At 45.1% G+C, this 24,436-nt stretch overlaps 1 long non-coding RNA gene across 3 annotated transcripts in view; it reads left to right on the top strand.

Moving 5' to 3' along the window:
• Positions 1-24,436, top strand: part of LOC140483956 (uncharacterized) — a 55,233-nt gene that overhangs the window by 2,368 nt on the left and 28,429 nt on the right. For 2 of the 3 annotated variants that reach the window (XR_011962092.1, XR_011962090.1), the window contains exons 2-3: positions 1,138-1,220; positions 22,198-22,324. This is a non-coding gene — a long non-coding RNA (uncharacterized lncRNA). Of the gene's footprint in view, positions 1-1,137; positions 1,221-8,114; positions 8,220-22,197; positions 22,325-24,436 lie in introns of all 3 variants that reach the window. The other variant, XR_011962091.1, reaches the window with a different exon arrangement.

The raw sequence follows: 24,436 nt of genomic DNA, 5'->3' as shown, positions 1-24,436 counted from the left end.
GTTGATGTCCCATAGTGCCTCAGAGATACCCAGTTTGAGATCCTCCATCTCTTCAAATCTGTCCCATTTAGAACGGTGATAGTGCCACTCAACACGATGGAGGTTTTTCTTAACTTTAAGGCAAGACTTTGTCTCCAAAAGGAATGTGTGATGTTCGCTCGTACTGATACTGTCATGGACAGATGGATCTGCCGCTGGTCAATTCATAACAATGAGATCAAGTATGTTTTTCTCTCTTGTTGGTTCCCTCACCACCCGCTGCAGATTCCGTTGAGCAGCTATATCCTTTAGGACCTGGTCAGCTCAGTCAGTAATTCTGTTGCAGAGCAAGTCTCGATCATGGACATTGAAATCCTGTACCCAGAGTACATTTGACACCATTTTACTTCCTCAGTGCTTCCTCCAAGTGTTGTTCAAAATGAAGGAGAACTGATCCATCAGCCGATGGAGGACGGTACGTGGTAATCAGAAGGAGCCATGAGACCTACTGGTCTCCGGAGCCAATGCTGTGTACTCCCAGGGCAAATCCTCCCTGTCTGTACACCACTGAGCCACCACATCTGCCTGGTCTGTCCTGCCGGTGGGACAGGACATATCCAGAGATTTCCGGAGAAAGTGAAGACTGCAGATGGTGGAGATCAGAGTTAAGGGTCTGGTGCTGGAAAAGCACAGCAGGTCAGGCTGATGAAGGGCTTAGTCTTGAAACGTCAATTCTCCTGCTCCTCGGATGCTGCCTGACCTGTTGTGCTTTTCCAGCACCACACTCTCGATATCTAGGGATGCTGATGGTGGTGTCTGGTCATTGTCTGTAAGGGATGATTCCGTGGGTATGACTATGTCAGGCTGTTCCTTGACTAGTCTGAGACAGCTCTGCACATTTTGGCACCAAAATCCATATGTTAGTCTGGAGGACGTTGCACCATCGAGAGGGCTGATTCTGTGGTTGTAATTTCTGGTGCCGTGTTAGTTGCCAACTGGTCCATCCAGTTTCATTCCTGTGTTGAGACTTTGCAGTGATTAATACAGTGAGTAGCTGGCTGGGCCGCTATCAGGTTGGCAGAATTTTTTTTCGCCATTGACAATGGTTTCATGGAGATCATGAAATTCCTAATACATTGTTTTTTTTCTTGAATTCAGATTCCACCGTCTGCCAAGATGGGATTCGAATCAGGACTTCAGTCGTTTGTTTTAATATTCTGGATAAAAGCTAAATACATCAGGTTTGTTCACTTATTTTAAATTTCACTAACCCTGGTTTTGTTTCTTTGTAAAACACTGTCCATCACCCTGTCTCCTCCATCCTCCCCTCCAACAACAAGTGAGGAGCACATGGAGTTTCTCTGTCACTAAGACTGAGATAATCCGATCTGCTGTTTCTCTCCCTCCCACTAGCCCACTGAGCCAAACTGCCTCACGTGGTGTTCCTGGTTTTTGTCCTAAACCTACATCTTTCTCCAGTCTCTTGTCAAGCCTTATCAGAGCTCACCTTGACCCTTTACCCTAATTTCGTTAAACTCACTTTCCAACTCTCTTTCCTCCTCTGCCGCCTCATCACTCCCCTTTGCCAATTCATAGATATTGTTCCTTGTTCTGTCTGTTGGTCTTTTTTGGTTATGTCCTTCTCTCCCATTCTGTGAAAAACTAATATTTGACCTCACCGTTGTTGGAAAATCCTGCTCCATCTCCATTCTCCCTTTCCTTTCTTAATTCCTTGCATTTGGTGTCCCTCAACGATCTATCTTTGGTCTCTCCTGTATCTCACGTACATAGTGCCAGGAGGTGATATCATCCAAAAACACTGTGTTAGGCTTGACATGTACACGGACGATGCCCAGCTCGCCCTCCCCATCATCCCTCTCCATTACTCCACTGTTACTCAGTTATCAAACTGCTTATCACATTCCCACTACTCGATTAGCTGCAGTTTCCTCCAATGAAACATTGTCATGGTTAAACCCATTGCCTTACCTTTACCTTTCTGCTGAGCCCCTCCCTCCCACTGGGAACTCTCTGAAGCAGAACAACACTCTTCACAATATTGCTGTTATATCTGACCCCAAGGTGACCTTCTGATCAGACATCCACACAATCACAACACCAGGAAATCCAATCTCTTAAATGTTGCTTTTCTCCACCTCACCCCAGCTCCATTGCTACTGAAACCCCTTACCCGCGTCTCTGTTGTCTTAAACTTGAATCCAAAACAGAACCCTTGATTCCGTGACTCAGAATCTGGTTTCAGACTCCCCTCTCAGTATTTACCCTCAGACACATCCTCTCAGTATTTGTCCTGTCAAACCCCTAAAGAATCCCATCTGTCTCAATGTGATCACCTCTCTTTCTCCAAAATCCAGTGAGTAGAGTCCCAACCTTTTCAGCCTTTATTTAGAAGATAATCCCTCCAAACCAGGGATCATCTCATTGAATCTTCCCTGAAATGCCTCCAATAAAGTGACACATTTCCTTATCTAAAGGGACCAAAACTGCTCTCATTACTGCAGATATGGTGGTCTCACCAGCACTGCCACACGTTACTCTCAGGTAGAGACTCCAAACTCTAATACTGAAAACTTTTGAAACAAAACATTCGATTCCCCTTCTTGATTCCCTGTTGTAACTGTGTGGTAGCTTTCTGTGTTTCCTGAACAATTACCCCTGGTCCCTTTGTGGTGCAGCTTTCTACAGTTTCCACCATTTAAATAGTACTTTGTTCTTTATTATCTCCTCCAAAATGAGCAACTTCCCATTTTCCCAAGTTACACCCAATCTGGCAACTTGTTGCCCCCTTCTCCTGTGCATCTCTCTCTTTTCATAATCCTCTTAGACCTTTACAGTTATGCCTTTTCTAGGAGATATCCCCCCTTCTCATTCTTCCAAGCATTTACTGGGAGCCCTGGGCAGTGGGAAGCAGACAGAGTTGCTATCTTTTTAGGGATACGCTTTGGAGTGATTGGGAGGATCTTCCTACCCATTGGTCAGGATGGAGACAACTTGCCCATCGTTAGGCATTAGCCTTTCACCCCCATGTCTTATTGATGAGGCAGAGCGGCAGCACGGAAAGAAAGAAAAGAAAGTCATTCTTGTTCCCCATATCTCACTGACGCTTGGATCATTTTCTCCAATGTGTCAAAGAACTGCTGTGTTCAGTCACATGAGATCTCCAGTTGGAATCTCCTAGAAACCCACAGATTTCCCTCTGAGTTGACTGCTGTTGTCCTCAAGGGTAATATGTACAGTAATCCTGGGCCACGAGGAGGGGATGGTGTGAGTTTCTAACTTGAACTGAGAGTGACAGATTTTATAAACTTGAATTACAGGATATTTATTATAGGTGGACATTCAGATGGTAATCTCAGTATATGTCTGCCAAACTCTAATTGCATTACTCAGTATATCAGGACCTGGATATTCGCATTGTGTGTGTGAGTATTGTGTTCCAGATCAATCCCATTTGCTGCTTAAAAATTCTCCTTTGAATCATCGCATTCTCTCAAAAGGTCTCCCCAAACCTTCAATGTGTCATGTAATCCTTTTATGATGACCTGATGAGTGTAAGGTTTCTTATTCTAATGTGTAATTTTTGTATAAGGATGTCTCAGAGAGGGAGCAGAATATTCTTAAAGGGGAGAATAACCATTTTGAGGGGAGGCTGTTGTTTATTGGTATCAATGACATAGGAATAGAAGAGTTCACATTGTTGGATCATTCGAATCTCTTGTGGGGTAGAATTGCCCTCCATCAGAAGGATGGATTGTACCTGCACTGGAGAGGAAGAGTTGCTAGTGCTATTCAGGAGGCTTTAAACCAGTGAAGGAATGTGGGTAAACTCAGAGAGAGAGAGTGAGGGAAGAGCTCAGTCTGACGCTGGTACAGTTCAGACGTCAAATAGTCAAGGCAGGCAAAGGCATGGCAGAGAACGAGGTAGGACTGAGCAGTTACACTGCACTTATTTCAGTGCAGGAGGCCCGATAGGTCAGGCAGAGGAGCTCAGGGCATAGTTTTGAACATGGCACTGGGATATTATGCCAATTATAGAGGCATGACTCAGGGATGGATAGGACGAGCAGCTTAATGTTCCAGTGTATAGATGCTATAGCAAAGATAGAAAGGGGGCAACAGAGCAGGGGGAGAGGTATTTTTGATTAGGGATAACATTATAGCTGGGCTTCAAGAGGGTATTCCTGGAAGTACATCCAGGCAGGTTATACAGGTGGAACTGAGAAATAAGAAAGGGATGATCTCCTTATTGGGATTGTACTATTGACCCCTCCTCGCCCCATTCCCAATAGTCAGCAGGGAATTGAGAAGCAAATTTACGAAGACATCACTTATCTGTAAGAATAGTATGGTTGTATACAAGACTTGACCTTTTTTATTCATTCACAGGATGAGGGTGTCACTGGCTGGGCCCAAAGGGCAGTCACATTGCTGTGGGTCTGGAGTCACATGTAGTCCAGACCTGGTAATGATGGCAGATTCCTTCCCTGAATGATATTAGTGAATCTGATGGGGTTTTTTTTTTCGCAACAATCGACAATGGATTCATAGTCATTCACAGATTCCTAATTCCAAATTTTTATCGAATTCACATTCCACCACCTGCCCTGGCAGGATTCCCACCCAGGGCCCCAGAACATTATCTGGGTATCTGGATTATCCGTTTAGCGAAAATATCACTAGGCCATTTGGCAGGATGAGTGAGTGAGGTATCCGTAGGACAGCACATCGGCACCAAAATTCCCATGGTCTCTGCAGAACATAGAAAGGGCTGGGGAGGGAAATATATTCCTGGTGGTAGGGTATGACTGTAGGTAGCAGAAATGGCAGAGGTTAATGCGCTGTATCTGGTGATAAGTGGGGTGGCAAGTGAGGACCGGTGGATTATATTCTTCTTGTGGTTGGAGGGGTGGTGTAAAGGCGAAGGTGCAGGAAGTGGAGGATCTGCATTGAAGGGCATTGTTGATCACGTGGATGGGAGATGTGGTCCTTGAAATAGGAAACCTTTCTGGGATGTCCTGGAGTGGAATTGCTTCTCCTGGGAGCAGATATGGCGGAAGCAGAGGAATTGAGAGTACAGGATCACGTTTTTACAGGAATATGCTAGAGGGTAATCAGGAGAGTAAAAAGGGGACATGACATATCTCTCGGAAATGGTTTAAGGAGAATCCAAAGAGATTCTACAAATACATCAAGGATAAAAGAATAACCAGACAGATTATAGGACACCTTAAAGACCGAGAAGGTCATCTATGGAACAACAGGAAGTGGGAGAGATACTATGCTATTCTGTTCTACAGAGTTTGGAGAAATAATAGTGATAACTTGAAAAGTGTCCAATTTACAGAGGAGGTGGTACTGCATGTCTTAAATCTTAGCAAGGTGTATCCCAGAAATTTGTGGAAAGCTAGGAAAGTGATGGCAGTGCCCCTCCCTGAGATATTTATACCATCGTTTGTGACAGATGAGGTGCTGGAAGACATGTGTCATTATTTAAAAAGTGGTAAGGAAAGGCCAGGGAGCAAGAGGACAGTCACCCTAACGTCAATGGCAGGCAAGTTGTTGGAAGGGATTCTGAGGGATAGGATTTACATGTATTTGGAAAGACGAGGATTGATTAGTGATAGTCAACATGGCTTTGTGTGTGGAAAATTCTGTCTCTCTAACTTGATTGAGTTTTTTTGAAGGCAGACTGTGGACGTTGCCTATATGGACACTGAACGATGTTCACAAAGCAGACTGGTTAGCAAGGTTAGATAACATTGAATGTTGGGAGAACCCAACATTTGGATACAAAACTGGCCTGAAGGTAGGCGGCAGAGGGTGGTGATGGAGGGTTGCTTTGTGGACTGGAGGCCTGTGAGCAGCAGTGTGCTGCAGGAATGGATATTGGGCCCTTCAATAAATGACTTGGATGTGAATATATGAGGTATGGTCAGTACGTTTACAGATGACAGCAAAATTGGAGGTGTAGTAGGCTATGAAGAAGGTTAGTTCAGAATACGACAGGATCTTGATCAGATGGGCCATTGGAGCAAGGAATGGCAGATGGAGTTCAATTTAGATAAATGTGAGCTGTTGTATTTTGGAAAGGCAAATCATGGCAGGATGTATGCACTTAATGGTAAGGTCCTTGGGAGTGTTGTTGAACAAAGAAACCATGGTGTGCAGTTTCATTGTTCCGTGAAAGTGGTGTTGCAGGTAGGAAGGCTAGTGAAGGTGGCGTTTGGTATACTTATTGGTCAATTATTTGAATACAGAAGCTGGGACATCATATTGTGGCTGGACAGGACATTGATTAAGCCATTCAGAAATTCTGTTTTAAGTTCAAAATTCCCTGTTCTGGGAAGGATGTTGTGAATCTTGAAAGAGTTCAGACAAGATTTACGATTTTCCAGGGTGGGAGGATTTGAGCTAAAGGGAGAGGCTGAATCGGCTGGGGTTAATTTCCCTGGAGAGTCAAAGACTAAGAGTTGATTTTAGGGATTTATAAAATCACGAGGGGCATGGATATGGTGAACAGCCGGAGTCTTTTCCCCCCAGGTCCAAAACAAGAGCACATGGGCTTAAGGTTGAGAGGGCAAAAATTTAAAAGGGATCTAAGGGGCTACGTGTTCAAGCTGAGCTGTGTGGAATGAGCTGCCAGATGAAGTAGTGGAGGCTGATAGAATTACAACATTTGAAAGGCATCCGATTGGTTACATGAATAGGAAGAGTTTCGAATGATACGGACCAATAGCTGGCAAACGGGACTCCATTAGTTTAGGATTCCTCGTTGGCATGGTCCAATTGGAACAAAGGTCTGTTTCTGTGCTGTACGTCTCTGACACTAATAAATGAAAATAAGATGTGTTCATCTTTTGTGGAGAGCTAGCAGAAGCACAGATAATTGTCCTTGGAGCCGAGAAGGTTAAGCAATGATTTTGACCAGGTGCAGATTTGTTTCCAAGGTATTTAATTTGCAGAGAGAGAGAGAGGAATTGTTAACAACGTCACAATTTTGGTAACTATTTTCAAGTAATTGGCAACTATGCAGGGTGAATATGTGAACATTATTTTATTCAGTAAATTCTGAGCATCCGGAACAGTCTGAATAGCAGCTGGACACAGATTCAGCAGTTATTCATAAACAGATTCGGAATTTTACTTTTTAAGCAAAGATTTGGGGGGCTATGGGCAAATGGGAGGGGAGTTGGGACAGATTTGCAGCATCTCCAGAGGGAAAGAGTACAGCCCCAATGGGCTGAATAGCCCCCAGGCCCTGTGCTCTGTGATACTGCCCCATTCACTGTGAATGATGAAGCTCATCCCAGGGTAGAGAGGGAGGATACCACCACTCCACCTCACAATGGGCCTGATGTCAGTGTAGGCCAATAGGAGGCAGAGGGTGGGACTGGAGGACCAGGCAGTACCAGTTTGTCTTCCAACCAATCGGAGTGAATGAGGGTATCCTTAAGGCTGGATTTAAAGAAAGGCACATGTAGCAGAGATTTGAGAAACTGGAGGAGATTAGAGACAGGGAGCTTTCTGTGGCTGGAGAGGAATTATATAAATAACGAAGAGTTGTGAGGCTGGATGAGGTGACAGTGATCAGGAGAGTTGTGAGGATGGAGGAATTTGGAGATAGTGAGAATTAGAGTCCTAATGTTATACAGCAAGGAAACGGGCCCTGTGGTCCAACCAGTCCATGCCGACCATAATTCCAAACTGAACTAATTGTACCTGCCTCCGCTTGGTCCACATCCATCCAAATATTTCCTATTTACGTACTTATCTCTCTGAATGTATTTTAAATATTGTAATTGTATTCCTCTGGAAGTTCATTCCACACGTGTAATTTTTTTAAAAAAAACCCTAATGTCTTTTCTCAAATCTTTCTCATCTCTTCTCAAAATGAATGCACCCGAATTTTGAATTCCCCTCTCTCCCGGCCATTCACCTTTATCTACACTCTTCACGACTTCATAAACCTTGTAATAAGGTCACCCCTCAACCTCCTACACTCCAGTGAAAACAGTCCCAGCCTCTCCTGATAACACAATCCCTCCATTCCCATTAACATTCCAGTAAATCTCTTCTGAACCTGCTCCGATTTAATGATATCCTTCCTATAACAGCACAACCAGAGCTGGGTTTAGAATTCCAGAAGAGGCCTCCCCAACATCCTGTACAACCTCAACATTACGTCCCAACTCCTGGACTCAAAGGTCTGAACAATGAAGGTAAGTCTGATTGAACACCTTCTTAACCACCCTGTCTACATGTAACACAAACTTCAAAGACGTGAAGCCCTTGGTCTCTTTGTTCCATATCACTACTCAACGCCTTACGTTTAATGAGTGTAAGTCCCGCCTTCGTTTGTTTTATCAAGATTTATTATTTTGCATTTATTCCAATCCAAAAATCCTTTAAGTATAAAGGCAGTAGGAATATAATTAAGAGGGAAATCAGGAGGCAAAAAGGAGACATGAGATAGCTTTGGAAAATAGGGTTAAGGATAATCCAAAGGGCTTTTATAAATACCTGAAGAACAAAGGCTAACTAGAGAGAAAATAGAGACCCTCAAAGATCAGCAAGGCAGCCATTGTGTGGGGCGAGATAGGGAGACAAGTATTTTGCATTAGTGTTTACTGTGAAGAAGTACATGGGAGATATAGAATGTGGGGAAATAAATGGTGACATCTTGAAAAAAAAGTCCATATTACAGAGGAGGAAGAGGTGCTCAATGAGTGGCTAAGGAGCTGGTGCAGGGGAAAAGGATTCACATTTTTGGATCATTGTTATCAACTCTGGAGTAGAGTTGACCTGCATAAGAAGGATGGATTGTACCTGATCTGGAAGGTGTCTAATATCGAGGCAGGGAGACTTGTTAATGCTACTCAGGAGGCAGTAAACCAGCGAGGAGTGTGTGTAATTGCAAATAGATACTGAGAAAAGAGGTATCTCTGAGGCTGGTACAGTTCAGAAGGCAAATAGTCATTTCAGGCAAGGGCAAGGCACAGAACAAGGTGGGATTTAGCAGTTACACTGCATTTATTTCAATGCAAGAGGCCTGACAGGGAAGGCAAATGAGCTCAGGGTATGGTTTTGAACATGGCACTGGGATATCATGGGTATTATAGAAACGTGGCTCAGGGATGGAAAGGACTGGCAGCTTAATGTGTCCGGGTATAGATGCTATAGGAAGGATAGAAAGGAGGACAAGAGGAGGGGGAGTGGCATTTTTGATTAGGGACAGCATTATGGTTGTGCTTAAGGAGGACATTCCTGGGAGTCCGTACAGTGAAGTTATTTGGGTGGAACTCGGAAATAAGGAAGGGATGATCTCCTTATTAGGGTTGTCGCGTGGGTTTCATCTGGGTGCCCTGGTTTCCTCCCACAGTGCAAAGATATGCTGGGTAATTTCGATTATCCAGGCTGAATTGCCACAGTGTTCAGGGATGTGCAGGTTGGGTGGATTATCCAGGCTGAATTGCCACAGTGTTCAGGGATGTGCAGGTTGGGTGGATTATCCAGGCTGAATTGCCACAGTGTTCAGGGATGTGCAGGTTGGGTGGATTATCCAGGCTGAATTGCCCATAGTGTTCAGGGATGTGCAGGTTGGGTGGATTATCCAGGCTGAATTGCCACAGTGTTCAGGGATGTGCAGGTTGGGTGGATTATCCAGGCTGAATTGCCCATAGTGTTCAGGGATGTGCAGGTTGGGTGGATTATCCAGGCTGAATTGCCACAGTGTTCAGGGATGTGCAGGTTGGGTGGATTATCCAGGCTGAATTGCCCACAGTGTTCAGGGATGTGCAGGTTGGGTGGATTATCCAGGCTCTGGATTAGTGGTGCTGGAAGAGCACAGCAGTTCAGGCAGCATCCAAGTAGCTTCGAAATCAACGTTTCGGGCAAAAGCCCTTCTCGAAACGTTGATTTTGAAGCTACTTGGATGCTGCCTGAACTGCTGTGCTCTTCCAGCACCACTAATCCAGAATCTGGTTTCCAGCATCTGCAGTCATTGTTTTTACCTCCTGGATTATCCAGGCTGAATTACCCACAGTGTTCAGGGATGTGTAGGTTGGGTGGATTATCCAGGCTGAATTACCCACAGTGTTCAGGGATGTGTAGGTTGGGTGGATTATCCAGGTTGAATTGCCCACAGTGTTCAGGGATGTGTCGGTTGGGTGGATTATCCAGGCTGAATTGCCCACAGTGTTCAGGGATGTACAGGTTGGGTGGATTATCCAGGCTGAATTGCCCACAGTGTTCAGGGATGTACAGGTTGGGTGGATTATCCAGGCTGAATTGCCCACAGTGTTCAGGGATGTACAGGTTGGGTGGATTATCCAGGCTGAATTGCCCACAGTGTTCAGGGATGTGTCGGTTGGGTGGATTGTCCAGGCTGAATTGCCCACAGTGTTCAGGGATGTGAAGGTTGGGTGGCCCTGGGAAATGCAACGTTACGGGGGAGGTTAGGCGGCTCTGAGGATCAGTGTCGATGTGATGGGCTGAATTGTCTCATTCCCCATTGTTGGGATTCTCTGATAATTCTATTAGTTTTAAAATAGTTACAGAAAATAATAGACCATATCTATAAGTTAAGTTTCTAAATTAGACAAAGGCCAATTTTGACAGCACAAGGGAAGCACTTTCAATCTTTGTTTGTGGGAGGTTATTCCCAGGGAAAGGGATGGCTGGAAAGTGGGAACATAAAAACATAAGGAATAAGAGCAGGAGTAAGCCATCTGGCCCCTCAAGCCTGCTCTACCATTCAATAAGATCAGGGCTGATCTTTTCATGGCCTCAGCTCCACATTCCTGCTCTCTCCCCATAACCCTTCATTCCTTTCCTGTTCACAAATTTACATTTTGCCTTAAAGGCATTCAAGTTGATAACATCAAATGCTGCACTCGGCAGGGAATTCTACAGATTCACAACCCTTTCGCTGAAGAAGCTCCTCCTGAACTCAGTCCAAATCTGCTCCCCCTTATTTTGAGGTTATGCTCTAGTTTCAACCGTCCCCAGTGGAAATAACCTTCCAGCTTCTATCTATCTTACCCCCTTCATAATTTTATTTTTTTCCTCTCCAACCTCCCATTCTTCTAGATTACAATGACTCTAGAACCAGTTTTCTCAATCTCTCCACATACACCAACCCTCAACTCCTGACTCAAACTAGTGACCCTCCTCTGTACTCCCTCCAGTGTCAGTCCATCCTTGCTAATGTAAGGGGACCAAACCTGTACACAGTACTCCAGGTGTGGCCTCACCAGCACCCTGTACAGCTGCAGCATAACCATCCCTCTAGCAATGAAGGACAATATTCCCTTCACTGCCATAATTACCTGCTGCACCTGCAAACCAACTTCCTGTGATTCATGCACAAGGACAGCCTGCTGCATGTTTTCACCATTTCATCATCCAGTTTGTTGTTAGTCCAACCAAAATGTATGACCTCACATATCCCAACATTGAACTCCATCTGCCAGATCCTTACCCACTCACTTAACCTATCTGTATCCCTGTGCAGACTTACAGTGGCCTCTGCAGTCATTGCTCTACCTCATCTTTGTATCAAATATGAACTCTGACACTGTACACTTGGTCCTCAACTCCAAAACATTTGTGTAAATTGCAAATAGTTGTAGTGCCAACACTAATCCAAACACCCATTTATCCCCATTCTTTATTTTTTGTTGGTTAACCGATCCTGTATCAATGATAACACATTACCCATAATGCTGTGCATCTTTACCTTATTCAGCAGCCTTTTGTGTGGCAACTTATCGAATACCTTCTGGAAATCCAGGTACACCACATCCCAGGAGTCTGCCTTATCCAACGCACTCGTTGTATCCTCAAATAATTCCAGTAAATTCTTAAACATGACCTGTCTTTCCTGAATCCATGCTGTGTCTGCTAAATGAGACAATTTCTACCCAGATTTCTCAACACTAATTCCTTGAGAGATTCAAGCATTTTCTCCACTACAGAAGTTAAGCTAACGGGTCCTTTTTCAAAAATAGTGGCACCACATTTGCAGCTTCCAGTCTGTCAAACCCGTCCCAGAATCCAACAAATTTTAGTGAATTATCACGAGTCTATTTGTTATTCACACACTCCTCTCTTCCTCCCCCCCCCCCCCCCCCCCACCTGCCATCTCCTTTAGTCCCTGGGATGCAATCCATCAGGGCCAGGAGACCCATCTACCTTTAGGCTGTTATCTTTCCCAATATTACCTCTTTACTGAGAATGATTGCTTCTCTGTCCTCATCTGCCATTGCCTCCATAGGCCTGCGACAATGAGAGTACACAGACAGTATGTTCCTGTTAAGGCCAAGGATGGTAGGTGTAGAGAATGCTGCCTGTCGAAAGAAATTGAGGGCCTGGTCAAGAAAATGAAGGAGGCACATGGCATGTACAGAGAGCTAGTGTGAATCCCTAGAGGAGAAAAGGGCAGTAGGAGTATACTCTGGGTAAACCGGGAGGGCAAAAAGGGGACATGAGATAGCTTTAGGAATTAGGTTTAAGGAGAATCCAAAGTGATTGTACAAATACACTAAGGATAACGAGTAACCAGGCAGAGAATAGGTACCCGCAAAAATCAAGGCTGTCTGTGGAACAGCAGGAGGTGAGAGAGATTCTGTATGAGCGGAGAGGTTTTACAAACAAAATATGCACGTCGGAAAACACAAATTTGAATGTCCCAGTCTCGTGTTTTCAGTAAACAAGGAATTGCCTCAGTGTGGCTGCAGGCATGAGTGCGCGCCGCCATCTTTATTTGGGGCAAAAATTCACTGGACACGTGCGGAGCCACCAGCTTTGTAGGGGGCAAGGTGCAGCCAGGTGCATGTGCAGCCTTTCTCTGGTACAGAGTCATTGGGCAGGATTTACACAGAGCACATTCAAACTCCGAGAAATGGATGTTTATTTCTGGATTTGTTTCGTCATTCATTTGGTATCGTAAATGAGTTTGCAGGTCATACAAAATTGGAGGTATTGTGGATAATGAAGAAGGTTCCCTCAGATTACAATAAGATATTGATCAGATGGGGTTTAATTTAGATAAATATGAGGTGCTGCATTTTGGAAAAGCAAATCAGGGCAGGACTTATACACTGAATGACAAGGCCCTGGAGATGTTTGTAGAACAAAGAGATCTTGGACTGCAGGTTCATAGTCCTTGCAAGTCAAGTTGCAGGCAGGTAGGATGATGAAGAAGGTGTTCAGTATATTTTCCTTTATTGATTCGAGCATTGAGTATTGGATGTGGGAGGTCATGTTGCTGTACAGGACATTCGTTAGGCCACTTTTGGAATAGTGTGTGCAGTTCTGGCCTGCCTCCTATCAGAAGGGTGCTGTGAAACTTGAAAGGTTTCAGAAAAGACTTACAAGGATGTTGTTAGGGTTGCAGGATTTGAGCTACAGGGTGAGGCATAAAAGGCTGGGTCTGTTGTCCCTGGAGTGCCATAGGCTGAGTGGTGATGTTATGGAGGTTTATACAATCATGAGGGGCATGAATAGAGTAAATGAACAAGATGTTTTCCCTGGAGTGGTGGTGTCCAGAAGTAGAGGACATTGCTTTAGGGTGAACAGATAAAATTTCAAAGGGGCCTAAAGGACAACTCTTTCATGCAGTAGGTGGAATGAGCTGCCAGAGGAAGTGGTGGAGGCTAGTACAATTAAAACATGTTAAAGGCATCTAAATAGACACATGATCTGATTAGGAAGCATTTACAGGGATATGGGCCAAGTGCTGGCAAATGGGAATAGATTAGGTTTGGATACCTGGTTGGCATGGATGAGTTAGACCGAAGGGTCTGTGTCGGTGCTATACATCTCTATGACTGTGGGATCATAACAGCTTACACTGTTCTGCTTCATCTCTGGGCTCCCTCATGACCACTTTGTCAATATCTTGCTTCCTCAGTCTCGAACAGACCCATTGGTCTGTTTAGTATTTGACTATTATTTTTACAGACATTTTTGTAAGTTAATTTTTCACTGCCGCCCAGTCCCTGACCATGTGCTGCTTATTAATTTTTTTCTGGAAAATCTTTGACAGTCAAGAATTCTTTTTTCTAATTAGCAAGTGCATTTTCCTTCCATGTCGAACTATCAAATTCTGCACCATTTTCATTCCCTGTAATCCGTTTTGCACTCCCTGAAACATCAACTGTGTTTCTCCTTCCACAATTACCAGTGATTAATGTCAAATCCCTGTTGCCTGTGGAGAGGGTGACGTTTGACTTTCTTGTACAGCTGCAGTTTGTGTGGTGAAGGTGCTCCCACAATGTGGTTGGGTAAGAGACATTACAGAGTATTCATTCAGCAACAGTAAAGATCTGAATATAATGTCCGAATCAAGAACAGTTTGTAGTGTTATTATGCTGCTTATAATTTCATAAAAATATTATTGGGAACTTTAGACATAAAGCCAGAGAAGGATGATATTAGGTCAGGTGACCAAAACCATTGCCAAATAAGCAGGTTTTGAGGAATGTCTTAAAGGAGGAAAGCAGACCTGTTAGGTTTTAGCTGCAAATTTCAGACCTTGTTGCTTTGACAACTGTAAAAGCAGCCACACAGGTGAAGTAATGAATTAACAGGTCATTGGGAGTCTCGAAAAGAATGGGTTGTCGAGGTCTCAAGGGGTGTGTGATGCAGCGAGCTAGGGATGATCACAACCAGGAATTAAATCAAGGGTGAGAATTTTAAATTGAGGGATGTGGGCCGGATGCTGGCAGGTGAGACTAGATTGGGTTGGAATATCTGGTCGGCATGGACGGGTTGGATTGAAGGGTCTGTTTCCAAGCTGTACATCTCTGTGGCTCTATGTTGTTGATTATGAATAGGAGCCTTTTGGTGGATCAACAAGTTTTGGTACAAGGGAGTACTTGGGCAGCAGAGATTTAGTTTTTCTTGAGATTACAGGGAGGTTGAATGTGGGAAGCTGGCCAGGAGTGTTTTTGGATAATGAAGTCTGGAGATAACACAAGGTAGATGAGAGTATATGAGCTGAGATGAGGGTAGAATCAGCTAGAAATAGTAGTCTTGTAGTGGGACTGGGCTGTCACCCTCACCTCACCTCTGGGATTCAGTTAGTTGTCAGGTTGTGAATCAGGGCGGTAACACAATCGGGAGCTGAGTGGCCCTGGTGGAGCCTAAAATGAGTGTCACTGAGCTGACTGTTGCTGAGCAGCTGCTGCTTGGTAGCCCTGTTGATGACATCTTCCATCACTTTACTGCTGATCGAGTGTGGACTGATAGATGGAAATTGCCTGGGTTGGATTGCCCTGTGTTTTTGTGTTGAACATTCCTGGGCAATGTTCCACATTGTCGGTAGATGCCAGTGCTGGAGCGGTACTTGGCTTGGTGGGTGGCAAGTTCTGGAGCACAAACCATCAGTATTATTGCCAGAATATTGGTCGGGCCCATAGCCTTTGCACTACTTAACCATTTCTTGATGTTATTCAAACTGAATTGAACTGGCTTAAACTCACATCTGTGATGTTGGAAACCACTGGAGAAGGCTGAGATGGGTCATCCCACTTTGCACTTCTGGCTGCAGATTGCTGCAAATGCTGTCATCTTATCTGGTGCATGGGTGTGTGAGGCCCCTCCATCAGTAAGGGTGGGGATATCTGTGATGCTTCCTCCAGTGAGTTGTTTAATTATCCATCACCGTTCACAACTGGGTGTGGCAGAACTGCAGAGCTCCGATCTGTTCCATTGGATGTCGGATCACTCAGCTCCTTTGATTACTGCTGATGCTGTTTGATATGCAGGTAGTTCTGTTTGGTCGCTTCACCAGGTTGGCACTTCATTTTTAAGTCTGCCTGGTGCTGCTCATGGCATGCCCTCCTTTCCTGTCCATTGTGATGGGTGAGAGCAGGATTTACAAACCCATGAGATTACAGATTGTGCTGGAGTACAGTTCTGCTGCTGTTGATGTCCCACAGTGCCTCATAGATACCCAGTTTGAGATCCTCCATCTCTTCAAATCTGTCCCATTTAGAACGGTGATAGTGCCACTCAACACAATGGAGGTTTTTCTCAACTTTAAGGCAAGACTTTGTCTCCAAAAGGAATGTGTGATGGTCGCTCGTACTGATACTGTCATGGCCAGATGGATCTGCCGCTGGTCAATTCATAACAATGAGATCAAGTATGTTTTTCTCTCTTGTTGGTTCCCTCCCCACCCGCTGCAGATTCCGTTGAGCAGCTATATCCTTTAGGACCTGGTCAGCTCAGTCAGTAATTCTGTTGCAGAGCTAGTCTTGATTGTGGATATAGAAATCCTGTACCCAGAGTACATTTGACACCATTTTATTGCCTCAATGCTTCCTCCAAATGTTGTTCAACATGAAGGAGCACTGATTCATCAGCCGATGGAGGATGGTACATGGTAATTAGCAGGAGCCATGAGACTTCCTGGTCTCCGGAGTCAATGCTGTGTACTCCCAGGGCAAATCCTCCCTGTCTGTAGACCACTGTGCCACCACATCTGCCTGGTCTGTCCTGCCGGTGGGACAGGACATATCCAGAGATTTCAGGAGAAAGTGAAGACTGCAGATGGTGGAGATCAGAGTCAAGAGTCTGGTGCTGGAAAAGCACAGCAGGTCAGGCTGATGACTGGCTTAGGCTTGAAACGTCGATTCTCCTGCTCCTCGGATGCTGTCTGACCTGTTGTGCTTTTCCATCACCACAATCTCAATATCTTGCGATGGGGATGGTGGTGTCTGGTCATTGTCTGTAAGGGTTGATTTTGTGTGTATGACTATGTCAGGCTGTTCCTTGATTGGTCTGTGAGACAGCTCTGCACATTTTGGTCCCAAAATCCAGATGTTAGTGAGGAGGACGTTGCACCATCGAGAGGGCTGATTCTGTGGTTGTATTAAATGGTGCCTTCTTAGATGCCGAGTGGTCCATCCAGTTTCATTCCTTTGTTGAAACTTTGCAGTGATTAATACAGTGAGTAGCTGGCTGGGCCACTGTCAGGTTGGCAGGGCTTTTTCCACCATTGACAATGGTTCCATGGAGATCAGGAGATTCCTAATTCCAGTTATTTTTTCTTGAATTCAGATTCCACCACCTGCCAAGATGGGATTCGAACCAGGACTTCAGTCGTTTGTTTTAATATTTTGGATAAAATTTAAATAAATTAGGTTTGTTCACTCGCTTTAAATATCACTTACCCAGGTTTTGTTTTTTTGTGAAACACTGTCCATCATCCTGTCTCCTCCATCCTTCTCTCCAACAACAAGTGTTTGGCGCGCATGGAGTTTCTCTGTCACTAAGACTGAGATAATCCGATCTGCTGCTTCCCTCCATCCCACTCGCCCACGGAGCCAAACTGCCTCACGTGGTGTTCCTGGTTTTTGTCCTAAACCTACATCTTCCTCCAGTCTCTTGTCAAGCCTTATCAAAGCTCACCTTGACCCTTTACCCTAATCTCACTAAACTATAGACTTTCCAACTCTCTTTTCTCCTCCTCCTCATCAGTCCCCCTCACCGATTCACAGATATTGTTCCTTGTTCTGTCTTTTCTGGTTATGTCCTTCTCTCCCAAAATCCTGCTCCATCTCCACTCTCCAACTCCTTTCTGAATTCCTTGCATTTGGTGTCCTTGGTCCCTTCTGTGTCTCACGTACATACTACCAGGAGGTGACATTGTGCAAAAGCACCATGTTGGGTTTCACATGTACACTGACGATGCCCAGCTCTCCCTCCCCATCATCCCTCTCCATTACTCCACTGTTACTCAGTTATCAAACTGCTTATCACATTCCCACTACTCGATTAGCTGCAGTTTCCTCCAATGAAACATTGTAGTGGTTAAACCCGTTGCCTGACAAATTCCTTTCCCTTACTGCTGAGCCTCTCCCTCTCACTGGGAACTATGCAGACATCCACAATCCCAAACACCAGGAATTCCAATCTCTTAAACATTGTTTGTCTCCTCCTCACCCCAGCTCCATTGCTACTGAAACCCCTTACCCGTGTCTGTGTTGCCTTAAACGTGACGAATCCGAAACAGAATCCTTGATTCTGTGACTGACTCAGAATCTGGTTTCAAACTCCCCTCTCAGTATTTACTCTCTGACACATCAGTATTTATTCTGTCAAACCCCTTCAGAATCTGGTGGTGTGGTCTGATTGTAGGTGGTGGAAATGGCAGAGGATGATGTGTTGTATCTGGGTGGAAGGTAAGGACTTAGGGGAGTGTTCTATCCTTGTTGCAGTTGGATGTGTGGGTTTCAAAGGCAGAGGTGCAGGGAGTGGAGGAGATCTCGTGGGTGGTATTGACCACATGGGAGGGGAAATTGCAGTCCTTGAAATAATGGGGCCATTTGGTATGTTCTGGCCTCACTGGAACACTGCAGTAAGCATGAGACAGAGATGTTGGCCAGGGAACAGGCTCATGTGTTAAAGTGACAGGCAGCTGTTTGATTCAGACAGGGGGAGGATCCCACCACTGACCTCACAATGGGGTCCAGCTGATTGGTGGAAGCTTCGAACCAATAGGAAAAAATGATGGGACTGGTGGACCAAGTGGAACCAGCTGGTCATCCAAACAATGGGAGTGAATAAGGGGCGTGGCCAGTGGGATGACACGTCACCAGTAACTCAGCCTGTGCAGTGCCACGTGACTCGGCAGTTTGTGAATGTGGGAGATGCAAACAGGGAAGGGGAGAGTGGCCTCGGAGTCAGGGAGGTAATGAGGCAATTTAGACTGGGAAATTTTAATTACCCTCTGTGCGGTTCATAAGTCTGAATTAGAAACTCTTAGTCCCGCGTTTGCAGCAGATGGGAAAATGGCTGCGGCCCTCAGGCGGTGACAGGTTCTGGGATATGGCCGCCATCTTTATTATGGGTAAGGTACAGTGAGGCGCATGTGCATGTCCCCTTCCTAGGATGGGGGGGGAGAGGGGGGGTGCGATTTGAAGAGAGGCATTTACACATCAAGCACATACCAAGAAAAAAGTATGTCTTTATATACTTCCTGTACTGACTGTGTGAGTTTTGTTTTGTGAATTCATTTCATAGGATATTAAATCAGAATAATTGAGGCTGGGATCTCAAAAGCAAGTTTTTACAGTCAATGGAGTCATCAGGATCTGAATATAATTGGCATTTAACTGTGGAAGGAGAAAGTCTGTCTGATCTGTTTGTGGGAAAATATCCCCAATATTTTTGTTAAGCAGAAAGATGTACAAATTCATGGTTGGGTCACCCTTTGGGTATGTGCTCTGTTCTGGGCCCTGCAGCAGAGGAAGGAGGTATTGGCCTGAGAGGGAGCACAGATTTATCCAGATTACACCTCGTCTCTTTGTAAGAACTCTCAGATTTAGACCCAATCACCCACTCCATGATGTTAAGCTGTAAACTTCCCATTAAAATTCCTTTTGGACTCAAATTCCAGTACCTTTTCAGGTGGAATGTTCCAGCTTCTGACAACTGTCTGTTCATTCAGAAACTACTGAGGTCCATGTTGACTCTGGGGTTACAAAGGGCTGAATTGGAAGATGAGGTGCTGTCCCTGAGCTCCCATTGAGATGCATTGGGACAGTACAGTAGGCTGAGGGTAGTGTAGGTGTGAGCAGACAATGAAAATGACGGCTACGCTGTGAGGGCTGCTTGGCTCAATGAGAGTGTTCTGGAGTTGGGTGCAAACAGAGTGAGGTGAGACAGAGAGAAGGTGAAGCTGAAACTCCGTTTTAGTTCAGGCCTTTCAGAAATTCACAGTCCCAATGGGAACAGCCAGTTTTTAAGTGATACCTGCGGAGTATTTGTTAACAGTTTTTAAAGTATTTTTCCTGAGGGCAGTTAAGAGTTAACCACATTGCTGTGGGTCTGGAGTCACATGTAGGCCAGACCAGGTGAGGATAACAGTTTCCTTCCCTACAGGACATTAGTAAACCAGATGGGTTACTAACAATCAACAATAGTTTCATGGTCATCATTCGCCTTTCCATTCTAAATTGTATTGAATTCCAATGCTGCCATCAGCCATGTTGGGATTCTAACCCTAATCCTCGGAACACTGTACATATCACTCATCTGGCAGGAATACCATTAAGCCATTGCCTCCCTTTTTAGCAATGTTTAAAAGAAATTTCCTTCATTCTGCGTGTACAATTAGAGTTAAAATACTGTAACGTCCATGTGTCAGCCTCTCCAAAAGGTCAATCAAAAGAAATTTGTTTGGGAGTGAAATATTTCACTTTTTTGGGCCAGTTTATTCAACAAAAATTAATCTAAATAAAAATCTTATGCCTCGGGCATGTAATTTCTGAAGCCGGAGGGGGATTACAGAGACAGGGAGGGTTGTGGGGCCAGAGGGGGATTGTTGTCCAAACATCACTGTGGTGTACATGGACTGCAGCATTTCAGGGAGGCGGTTAACCACCACTTTCTCCAAAACAAGGAAAGGTGGCCAATAAATACTGGTCTGGGCAGCAAAGGCAACCCCCAGTGAATAAAACCAAGCAGTGACCTCTCTGAGCTGACTTGCTGTGAAGTTAAAACCTTCTCTGGAAATGGAGTGGGCAGAGATGAGAAACAGTGACATTTCACAGCTGGCCTCAGAGAGACCTCACCCTTGGAAATACTCAGAGCCGGGGATCAGCTCAGTGAGTTTCAGTCTCTTCAAATATCAATCTTTGTCGGTTTTATTTTATTTAATCTACAATCGTGAGTCCGGTGAAGATTTCTTTTTAATATCTTAGGGTCTCTTGATTCAATGTTTAAGATATAAAACGTAAGCATTAAGATATTCTCGGGCAGTATTTTTCGAGCAGTCAGACTGTGCCTTTGTCTTGGTCTGTAGATTGTGAAGGCGCAGAACTGGCCTGTTGTAGAGTGGCGTGCTTTTCCTGTTGGATGTGGGAGATTAGGGAGAGTTTCAATAATCTTGATGATTGTCTGCAGGAAGTGTGATTGCAAATCCTGTTGGATCACAAGGATTTGCGGAGGAGTGATTAAAGGCAGTGAGGAATTGACAGGAGCCGGGGAGTGTGATAGGTGGCAGTGTCAGGAATGCAGAATACTGCAGATACAGTCAGGTAGATGGGTTACCGCCAGGAAAGCAAGTAGTGCTAGGCAGGTACTGCAGGAGTCTCCCGTGGCTATCCCCATCTCAGACAAGTATTCTGTTTTGGAAAATGTAGGTGGTAATAGACTTTCAGGGGAAATTCGCACTGACAGTCAAGTTACTGGTTCTGAGACTGGCTTCTAACATAATGTGAGGTATATCCAGTTCCACACGATCGATGGTGATAGGGGACTCTCTAGTCAGGGGCACAGTCTGCCGTTTCTGCAGCTGACAGTGAGACATCAGAATGGGGTGGTGCTGCCCTGGTGCCAGTGTCAAGGATGTCTCTGAGGGAGCAGAATATTCTCATAAGGGAAAATAACCAGTGGGAGGTCATTGTACATTGGTACCAATGGCATAGGAAGGGGAAAGCATGGGGCCCTGAAGAGCAGGGAGATTTGCTCGTGCCACTCGGGAGGCATTAAACCAGTGAGGGAGTCGGGGTAATCCTAAAGAGATAGTGAGAAAAGAGGTGAGTCTGAGGCTGGTACTGTTCACCAGTCAGACTGTCAAGGCAGGCAAGAGCAAGTCACAGAATGAGGTGGGACGGACCAGTTGCACTGCATTTATTTCAGTGCAAGAGACCTGACAGGTCAGGCAGGTGGGCTCAGGGTATGGTTTTGAACATGGCACTGGGATATTACAGCAATTACAGAGGCATCACTCAGGGATGGATAGGATGAACAGCTTAATGTACAGATGCGAAAGAAAGGGGGCAACAGAGCAGGGAGAGAGGTGTTTTTGATTAGGGATAACATAATGGCTGGGCTTCGGGAGGATATTCCTGGGAGTACATCCAGGCAAGTTATTTGGTTGGTACTGAGAAATAAGAAAGGGATTACCATCTTACTGGGATTGTATTATCGACTCTCTCCCAATGGTCAGCGGGGAATTGAGACACAATTTTACCAGGACACCTCAGTTATCTGTAAGAATAATATGGATACAATGATAAGTGGTTTTAACTTTACCAACATGGCCTCGGAGTGCTGTAGTGTTAAGGGCTTGGATGGAAAGGTATTTGTTCAGTGTGTACGAGAACATTTCAGAGTCAGTTTGTAGGATGTACCTACTCGAGAAGGAACAAAACCTGACCTGTTTTCTTTATTCATTCACAGGATGAGGCTGTCACTGGCTCGACCAGCATTTATTGCTGCGTTTACCCAGAGGGCAGTTTACCCAGAGGGCAGTTAAGAGGCTGGTACACGTTGCTCTAGGTCTGGAGTCCCATGCAGACCAGACCAGGTAAGGATGGCATTTTCCTTCCCTAAAGGTCATGAGTGAACCACATTGGTTTTTCCAACAATTGACAATGGATTTCTTGTCGTCACTAGATTTTTTCCCAGATATTTATTGAATTCACGTTCCAAAATCTGCCGTGATGGGATTCAAACCCGGGTCCCCAGAACGTTATCTGGGTCTATGGATTAACTGTCTAGCGATAAGTTCACTCCGTCATCGCTGCCTGTTAGGAAATGAGGCAGGGTGAGTGACTGAGGTATCAGTGGAGCAGCGCATCAGCACCAAAAATCCCACAGTATTGTGGCTCAGTGGTTAGCGCTGCTTCCTCAGCACCAGGGACCTGGGTTTGATTCCAGTCTCGGGCAACTGTCTGTGCTGGAGTTGGCACTTTCTCCCCAGTGTCTGTAAGGGTTTCCTTTGGGTGTTCCAGTTTGCTCCCACAGTCCAAAGATGTGTAGGTTAGTTGGATCAACCATGTTATATTGCCCATAGTGTCTAGATGCAGTATGAGGTTTTGGGATGTGCAGGCAAATCTCTGCCTGATGTGAAAAGCTCCTTTTGGGGAGGTGTGTCCGCATTTCCCATGGCGGCAAGGGAGGGTCAAGGGTGTGGAGCGTGGGTTGGTGGGAGGGTGTGGACTGAACATGGAAAGTGCAGTGGGAATGGTCTCTGCGGAACGCAGATAGAGGTGGGGAGGGAAATATGTCTCTGGTGGTGGGGTCTGACTTTAGGTAGCAGAAATAACAGAGGTTAATGCGCTGTGTCTGGAGATGAGTGGAGTGGAAGGTGAAGAACGCAGGGTTATATTCTTTATTGTGTCTGGAGGGGTGGGGTAAAGGCGGAGGTGCAGGAAGTGGAGGGTATGTGTTGGAGCGCATTGTTGATCAAGTCAGAGGAAAATTACAGTGCTTGAAGTCGGCCTTTCTGGGATGTCCTGGAGTAGGATCCAAAGAGATTAAACAAATATATCACAGACAAAAGATTAACTGGACCAGAGAATAGGACCCCTTAAAGGTCAACAAGGCTGTCTATGGAACCACAGTGGGTGCAAAAGATATGGAAATATTTCACTTCATTTTTACTGGAGAAGTGTATGGAAGCTGGAGTGTTTGGAGAAATAAACAGTGATAACTTGAAAAGTGTCCGTGTTACAGAGGAGGTGGGACTGGATGTCCTAAATCGCATCAATGTGGATAAAGCCCTGGAAAATGATCAGATGTATCCTAGAACTTTCTGGAAATCTAGGGAAGTGATTGTTGGGCCTCTCCTGAGGTATTTGTATCGTTGATAGCGACAGGTGAGGTGCCATTATTTTTTTTAAAAGTGGTAAGGAGAGGCCATGGAACAAGACAACAGTGAGCCTGAAGTCGGTGGCAGGCAAGTTGTTGGAAGGGATTCTGAGGGACAGGATATCCATCTATTTGGAAAGGTAAGGAATGATCAGGGAGAGTCAATGTGGCTTTGTACGTGCACAATTGGGTCTCACTAACTTGAGTGAGTGTTTTGAAGTGACAAAGAAAATTGATTAAGCCAGGTAGTGAACGTTGTTAATATGGACATTCAACAAGGTTCCACAAAGCAGACTGGTTCGCAGGGTTAGATAACATGGAATGCAGGGAGAGCAAGCCATTACAAAACTACCTTGAAGGTAGGAGACAGAGGATGATGGAGGGTTGCTTTGCGGACTGGAGGCCTGTGAGCAGCAATATGCTGCAAGGATGGATATTGGGCCCTGAAATAAATGACTTGGATGTGAATATATGAGGTATGGTCAGTAGGTTTACAGAAGACACCAAAATTGGAGATGTAGTGGAGAGTGAAGAAGGTTAGTTCAGAATACAACAGGATCTTGATCAGATGGGCCACTGGAGCAAGGAATGGCAGACGGAGTTCAATTTAGATAAATGTGAGCTGTTGTATTTTGGAAAGGCACATCAGGGCAGGACTTATACACTTAACGGTAAAGTCCTGGGGAACATTGCTGAACAAAGGGACCTTGGAATGCAGGTTCATAGTTCCTTGAAAGTACAGTCACAGGTAGGCGGGGGAGTGAATGCAGCATTTGATACGCTCCCTGTTATTGGTCAATGCATTGAATGCAGCTGTTATGACGTC

This window comes from Chiloscyllium punctatum, chromosome 12 (assembly GCF_047496795.1).
Source record: "Chiloscyllium punctatum isolate Juve2018m chromosome 12, sChiPun1.3, whole genome shotgun sequence".
NCBI classification, from domain to species: Eukaryota; Metazoa; Chordata; class Chondrichthyes; order Orectolobiformes; family Hemiscylliidae; genus Chiloscyllium; species Chiloscyllium punctatum.
This window is presented reverse-complemented; position numbering and strand designations above follow the sequence as displayed.